Genomic DNA, 6,358 nt, shown 5'->3' on the forward strand with positions numbered 1-6,358 from the left:
AACTCCTTTCTGCCCACGTAACTCCATTCTGGGAAGCAGTCTAAGTTTCATCTTCATTAGGAGGGTTTGCCAGTTAGAGCTTTATGGGAACCCCCTTTAAGTGGAAACGAGGTCTGATGTTACTACTCCCACACCAGCAAAAGCTGCTTCCCTGCGTGATTCTCTCACCTGGGGTGCCTGCTGCCCAGACAGATCCCAGACAGCTGTCTGCAGCCTGCAGCTCCCGTTCACAGGCTGCTCCTGGCTCCCTCCCAAGCCTTGTCTTCTCTGACCCACGACTGCCAACTCCTTGGGATCACAATATCTGATGTTTTTCTTACTGCCCCCCTTCCTAGACTGAGGAAACTGGGGGGAAAAAAATGAATCATTTAAAATAAAAATGAGATTCTATTCATCTTGGAGGCAAAGAAAATGATGAAAAGCAGGAAATTTAGTGACTCAGAAAATTTGCCATATAAATTTATATCATTTTTAAATCTTTGACTTTTTAAAGCCAATCTTGTGATGGGGGAAAAGTGAGTGAAATGATTTACATGTTAATTAGCAGCACTGCTGACATGATATATTATTTCCCTGCCTAGCACTCCTGATATTATGCAGCATTCCAGTGAGAGAAGATGGAGAACTGCAATTCTGAGGTGGTGATATTTTACACTTTGTGCTCAAGAGAAAGTGAGATATAATGTGCAACGTAATATAGCTGCAGGCTTTGAGATTGCCTTCATTTCAGGGAGAAGGGCTTTGCGGGGATGGTGAGTATCTACAGGGCAGGCAGGGTGATCTAATGCCCTGCTCTGCATGCGAGGGTTGTCCCTGACACAGGGGTCCTAATGTCCGGGGCAGTGTCCATCTGACCAGGTCATCTGGTTAATGATCCCTTTAGGCAGATATCTACAAAATCCTGGGCTACACACTAGCGTCAAGAAAGCCAAGAGGACAATCAGCAAGGGAGTTTTCCATGATCATTGATATGTTATTCTGCATTTAGAAATATCAAATTTATTCACATAATAAAAAAAAAAAAGTGGGAAAGGTTTCAAAGCTTCTACCTCTGTGTTTACTTTTTCTATTTTTGTCAAAAACCTCCCACACAAGCTTTCTTTTGTCAATGATGTTCTGAACATTTTGTTCAGTGAAAGACTTTTTGCAAATAGAGATATGCTTTGATAGAAACATCAACAAAATAAAACATGGCTGCTCCGTGCTTTCCTTTTAAATAGGACATTTTTCGTGAAGCCAAACTTTTATTTTTCAATATAATTATAGGCAGTCCACCCAAATCTTCATGCTTTATTTAATTTGTTTTGTTCCAGATACGGCGTGATCAGTATGATCAAGAGCATGAATTTTTTTCCCCCTTCCCAGTTTTTAAACAGGGAAGCAAGTTTAGCAAGGAGTCAGGAAGAGGCTTACTTTGGAAATGAGGCAGAGGAGGATGGATACGAGGAAACAGACAATGACAAAAATGCTAATCTAGTTGAAAAGAATACAAACATTGGCAGATTGTTAAAGACACCCGGTCTGATGGAAAGATGGATGAAGCAGCTTCCATTGGACAATGAGGTGAAGTTTCTATGCAGATGGAGGTAATTTATACATAGTTGCTACACAGATGACATTATTGCTAATAAATGAACAGATGTGATGCATCTAATTGATGTTCAAATGCTCAATGAGTTTCAAGAGCAGCTAAGGAAGAGCTGGGTGCTCCGCAGCACAGCTCATGGTGCAGGATTTAGTTAGACTGCACCGAGCTGCACTGAAGGGCTGCGACTTGAAACAATAGCAGGAAAGTAGGTGGAGCCGCTCTGAAAGAAAACACAGATTGGCAGAAGTTTCCTCCACTTTCTCCTCTACCCACTAATCCAAAAATAAGCATCAGAACATCTATATTCAGCAGCATTAATTTAACCATCCGAGACAGCAGAAGAGAATAATTCTAAATGGCACCATGGTCATAATGTACAGATTCTATGACAGAAAACATTGGATCCTCATTATTTCTTTTTGGGTTTCAAACTAAGGAATTTTCCTTCTGTTCTTGTTTCAGATTACCTCCTTCTTTATCTCTGCTCTTGTTCTAAGACCAGCACTTGGGATGTCTTTAAAGACCTTTTACATCTGCCCTTGCTTGAGAGGGGATGTTGTGGACCAGGTAGCCTCCATGAATCCTTTCCAAGCTAAATCATTCTGCTTTCGGCAGGCACAACTGTTGAGCAATGGATGCATTTGGGGAGGGGGGGGAGGAGGGAAATGCATACAAGTAGTCTTTCAAAGATTTAAACTTGTTTTCCCTCCCTAAAATGGGTAGAGATAGACAGGAAAGCTGTCCAGCATTGAGTACTAGTACAAAGTATTGAGAATTGCTATGAGGGGAAGGAAAAAAAAATAACACCCAACATTTACAGAGCCATTAATGGCCATTCAAAACAAAATCAGCCCAGCATTGCTTCCACAAGAAAAAGTGCTCTGCTTCTTTCTGGGAAAAGTATCTGAACAAAGGGCATTTTGTTCTGGCTTACTTGATGTTTCCTACTGAAGACCAGTCAACAGCAGCAGGAGCAGCACTTCTCAGTCTCCCATCTGAGACAGAAGATTGGTTTTATGACTCTCGCTGTGGCTGCGTTCTCTATCAAGATACCCTGGGAAGAGAAGAAAAAGTGGATACCCACTCTCCTGGAGGAGCTGAATTCCCCTCGCAGCCTCCCAGATTGCTGGGACCAAGCCCAGAATATGTCACAACTTATGCTAGTGAATTCAACACAAGGTAAATCCTCGCTGCAATCTTCCTGGAAAATGTTTTTTCCTTGGGACACCAGTTAGGAGGACACCAAGCAGGAGGAACTGCTGTGGCCCTGACGCGGTCCTGCTGATCTCCCAAGCAGGCAGATGTTGGGTGGTTTTAGGATAGCCGTTGGATACAGTGGCATTAGAGAAACAAAAACCCCGAACAAAAGCTTCCAACAGAGAGCTGCTTTGCTACCTGTGCGTGTGTAGGTAGTATAAACTGCCATAAACTACATGTCATTTATAAAAATATCTATTTGCTATACATCTGCTTTGCATAATTAGGAATTTAATGACGTTTGGAACCCTTGGGACGTTTGCTAGAGCTTGGGTAGAGTGAAGGATCAAGAACAGCTCAATCTATGTCCTAATCCCTTCTTCCTGCCCTATTTCAGGAAATCTTTCATCCTGCATCACTAAGTGTCAGTAGCTGCACAAACAGGGATCCTTAAAGGGGCTGAAATCAGTATTGAGTCAGTTACAGAAACAGTCAGCTATTTTGCACGCACTTACTTGCAATTTACCAGGTATTTGGTGGAGCCAGGGGGACAATTTCAGTTAGAAATGATTTTAACAATCCTCAGATGAAGGAAATTGAACAAAGTGGGTGGTTGTTGCTGCAATTGCTCAATCAGAAAAGAAAAAAAAAAAAACTACAGTAATGTGGCACCTTCATTTTAGAATTTGAGTATATAGATTCATGGACAGCTTGAAAGAAACTTTCATTCTTTTTCAAAAAAGCCTTTGGAAAGTCACCTTAGATCACATGATGGATCATGAAGAATCATTGCATCATATTCTTTCCATCTGGTTTCTTAACTCTCATCCAGGAAATATCCATCCCTTCAGAAAAAACACTGATATTTTGACTAAGGTCCCTGGCTGTCCAAGCATGAGGTTAGGACAGCACCGCTTCTAAGCATCATCAGAAAACACATCCTCTGCATAGTCACAGATCACTCTAGGGCAGTTTGATTTGCCAAGGTCCAAATGGGCTGCTCCGTTACACGAGCAAAGGAGGACCATCAGAGAAGGTAGAATAAATGTTCTCCAAGGAAGGCAGGAAGCAGCAAACAACATGCAAGTCAATAAATAAAAAAAAGAAAAAAAAAAGGCATCTTTCATTGCAAGTATTTCATTTCCCATCTACTCTATCTACTCTAGGCCATTCACTTTTGATCTTTGCCCAAAAGCAGACCAAGAGAAGAGGGCAGGCAAAGCCCGCCTGCGTTTCTGAGGTAGCAAAGTGGGACAGGGAGGGAGAAGGATCAGGGGATTTTCCTGGTGGCAGCTTTTTTTAACTTCAGGAATATCGAGTCTCATCTTCTATAATCTGAAATAAGAAGTTTGAAAGAGTAAAGAATGGGAATGGAAACTCTCGTGGTATCCAGTAATCCTACTGGACAGTGCAGGGAAACACGTTTTTCTGTTTGGCTGGATTTCTTGCATGCCTCTTAAAGTTAAATGAGCTACATGACTGAAGGTTCATTTCTTCCATTTCCTATAATGTCAAGTCTTACTTATTCAGCAGTTTCCCATGGAGTTTCATGGTAAATACATGGACAAACAAGACTCTATCAACCCCGGAAAATATTTTCGGTTGTTTTTACATAAGAAAATAGCAGCAATGATAAAAACTAAATGAACTTTTTTTTTCTTGGTAATTCTACAAAGATATTTAAACATCAACTTCGAGGAAATGTGCATCATGCAAATGGCTTTACCTTGATTAGGGATGAGAAAAGTTCCAAAAATCTCCCATATGTGGCTATTATCATGTTTATTGGGAGCCTCATGAAAGTTTGAGGATAAACCATCAGGAGGGCACCCATTCAGAGGTGCTGCCTGAACAGATCCACAAACCACAAAATCCTGGGGAATAGGTCTGCCTCAGTCTTTCCTGTTGAAGCAGTTATACCTCCCATAAAATAAAGACCAAATGAAGAACTGAAGTGTACCATATATATATATATATGTATATATATATAGTCAGGATTTTTTTCCTAGCTTGGTGAAAGTTTAATGATACAGAATGAAAATGTTGAGCTGTTATATCCTGAGGACACAGATCTTCATAGTTCCTGCGGCCAGCCAGACAGGAGCTATAGGACTTTTGGTCCATAATAGACCCGGACTGTTGACCTCCTTTGCCACTTACTGAAACCGCCCTGTTTCTGGGGCTAGTACCTAAAATCTCTTGTGAATTTAGTCCTTTGTTTCGTATGTGCAAACTCAAGTAAAAGGTAAGCATTTCCAGTTGAGCACAACATTTTTGTTCAATCCAAAATAAATGTCTTCAACTCATACGTACAAAGCAGAATTTTTTCTTACTCTTTCACTGAGCCAAAAGGAAATAAAGACATTTTCAATGCTGCAGGTTTCTTGGGCTCAAAGTCCAGGGCTGATTGAAAGCAAATTAGCATACATCAACTGTTTTAAATAGCCCAGAGAATCCAGTGCTCTGCCTCAGTGAAGAAATAGTAATTGGAAAACTGTTCAGAATAAATGTGCAATCTCGAAGCTGGAGTCACTCTGCCCTTTGCCTCTGCTGGGCAAGGAAATAGAGACCCTACCAGTTCAGAGCTATATCCAATTTGCCATCGGCAAACATACACAGTGATGCTCCGCGTGAGCTTTGGGCATATAAGCAGAGTTTGCTCTTTGAGGGCCAGCGACAGATGGTTTCAAGGACCAGCTGCACACTTTGATCCTTTTGATGTGAGAGCTTCTAGGCAGCATTAGAGCAGCAAGGAACTTGGGCAAGGCATTGCCTTCTCCTTCCAAGAGTGTCGGTCCCGGGCAACGTGCTCGCGTGGGGACTCGGCAGCAGGCGCTGCCCCGCGGGCCTCAGGCCGAGGAGCGTGTCGCACACAAGGGCCACCCGAGCAGCTCTCTGACGTCTGGGGCCACAGTGCAACCTCTCCCTGGCCCCGTGGCATTACAAAATTCAACAAACTTCCAATGACTGGACAGAAAAAATATCAGACTTGGTAAAGGAAGCGGCACAACTTCCAGGGCATAAAGCTGCGGCATGGAGGGAGCTCATGTGGCACAGAACTAGCTACTGCAGCAGAAGCCTGGCAAGGGAGGCCACCACAAGATTCCTGTTTAACATGAAACTGAACTAGCCTGGGCACCACGCACTGCATTTATTCTGGGCCTCTGTTTTGTCACGCTCAGAAGCAGCCCCATACAACAGGATAGAGAAACGCACTGAGTTCAGCCGAGCAGTTCCCATCTCTCACATCGCTTGATCTGTGTGAGAACAGCCGTGACACAGGCCCATCTAACCCGCTATTACACTTTCTCCAACAGCAACTGTATCAGAAGAGTACAGTAATGTCAGCATTTTCAGCAGAATAAGTTCTATGGCTTCCATACTTAAATATTACTTTACATTACATCTGGTACTCCTGCAATTCTGCACACTCCTGTCCAAACTTTCTCAGCTCTTGTCTATTGCTACAAGACGCCCAAAAAGCCAACCTGCCTAAGGCTAACTGCAGTTTTCTGCTTGTTTGTCTTCCTCAAGCGAAAGGGGTAGGAACTTACAGCTTTGGGAGTAGGGAGG

Source organism: Tinamus guttatus, unplaced genomic scaffold (assembly GCF_059628265.1).
Source record: "Tinamus guttatus ecotype Peru unplaced genomic scaffold, ASM5962826v1 Tinamus_guttatus_pri_ptg000489l, whole genome shotgun sequence".
Taxonomy (NCBI): Eukaryota; Metazoa; Chordata; class Aves; order Tinamiformes; family Tinamidae; genus Tinamus; species Tinamus guttatus.